Raw genomic sequence first — 1950 nt, 5'->3', positions numbered from 1 at the left:
CTGCTTTAGCTGCATACCACAAATTTTGGTATGTTGTGTTTTCTTTATCAGTTAGACATATTTTCTAACTTTGATTTATTCTTTGTGCCATGTGTTATTTATAAATGAGCTATTTCATTCAATATGTTGGGGAAGTTTTCAAATATCTTATTGATTTCCTTTTTATTTTTCCAGTTTTTGGCGATTTTAACCCGCCCCCTCTGGCATGTGGGGCCGCTGCTCTACTCCTTTGAGCCACAGGCGCCGCCCGATCTTATTGATTTCTAATTTTGTAAGATTTTGAACTTTGAAGTTATAATTGATATTTGTTTGCCCAACGTATGATGTATCTTGATGGACATTTCATTTGTACCTGGAAAGAGAATGTGTTTTGTAGTTGTTGGATTTAGTAGTCTATAAAAGTCAATTAGAAGGGGAAGGAATTCCCGGAATGATGGCGAAGTCCGGCCTGGGGCAGGATCCCAAGAGCGCTAATGCAGTCACTATGCTATAGCGGGCCATGAAACTAGATTCCAAGTACAAGTATCCGCAGGCTCTGGTATGTTACCAAGAAGGGATTGATCTGCTCCTGCAAGTTATGAAAGGCACTAAAGATGGTACTAAGAAGTCTAATCTCAGAGATGAAATTTCCAGCTACATGGAGAGAGCAGAAAACATAAAGAAATACTTGGCTCAAGAAAAAGAAGATGGAAAATATCACAAGCAAATTAAAATAGAAGAGAATGTAACAGGTTTCAGTTATGAGTCACTTTTTCAAGAATACCTTTATAAGACAGTTACAGAAGTTTGGATAGAAGATCCTTATATTAGACAAGTTCATCAGCTGCATAACTTTCTTCGATTTTGTGAGATACTTATTAGAGATTATCTAAAGTAAAAATGATTCACCTTCTCACCTCTCTGGATAAAGGCAATGGGAAAGAACAGCAAATTAGGGGCCTGGAAGAAATAAAAGAGTCACTCAAGAATCATGAAGTGCTGTTGGAAGTAGAATATTAACCCTCAACACATGACTGAGAAATTAGGTTCAACAATGGATGGGTAATTAAGATTGGAAGAGGACTTGATTATTTTAAGAGAACACAGGGTCGTTTTTCCCTTGGATATTTTGATTTTTATTTACGACCATGTCATGAAACAACAGTGGACGTTTTTCATAACAGACAAAAAAATTGATGGGTAATAGCCTAATTTATATTATATATTTCTACACTGAGTGATTATTAGATTTTTTACTATTTTGAACAGATCATTTTTATAATACATGAATTTCACAATAAAATTTTACATTCCTACTAAAAAAAAAAAAGGCAATTAGAAGAAGTTCCTTAATAGAGTTGTTCAAATATCTACAACCTTACTAACTTTTTACCTGCTTGCTTAATCATTTCCTAGGAGAGGGTGTTCACATTTCCAAATAAGATTTGGACTTGCCTATTCTTTCAATTTAGTCACTTAATGGTCTTTATTTTAGGTCATCGTATGTTTGGCCTGTTCCTTCTCAGGTCCAGTTAGTTTATTTTATTGTTAGTGATTGTAGATGACACCGTGTACTGAGTCTGGATTATGCCATTATTCCTCCAGTGGTGCTGAGTTTTGTTCCAGCAGGCAGTTACATTATCAGAAGATCCTTGTAGTTTTGTCAGGATTGGCATGATTTTCTGCAACGGTAAGTCTATTTCAGTTTTGAATTTAGTCTTAGCGTGTACTCTCTTTCTCTGGGGCTTAGTCCTTACTTGTGAGACAGAGTGTCAGATGCTGATGCACTCAGTAAGCGTAGTCTCTCTACCCTGGTTGGTTGGATTTCTAATGTTTGTCAGCATCACTGTCCATCTCCTAGTGCTGTGGCACATGATCTTTATTAGGACTTACTGAAATTTTTCTGTGTGTGTGCTACCCAGTCTTTGGCCAAAGACCTGCAGTGAGTGCTCACACAGATGCCAGAAATCT

General features: G+C 36.7%; 1 pseudogene; it reads left to right on the top strand.

The window, feature by feature from the left end:
* The first annotated feature begins 287 nt into the window (after window positions 1-287).
* LOC128561966 (MIT domain-containing protein 1-like) lies at window positions 288-1176 on the top strand (annotated as a pseudogene).
* The last annotated feature ends 774 nt before the right edge of the window (window positions 1177-1950 follow it).

The sequence above is a fragment of the Nycticebus coucang genome, chromosome 12 (assembly GCF_027406575.1).
Source record: "Nycticebus coucang isolate mNycCou1 chromosome 12, mNycCou1.pri, whole genome shotgun sequence".
Lineage (NCBI taxonomy): Eukaryota > Metazoa > Chordata > Mammalia > Primates > Lorisidae > Nycticebus > Nycticebus coucang.
The sequence above is the reverse complement of the archived record's forward strand: the minus strand, read 5'-3'. Positions and strand labels throughout refer to the sequence as shown.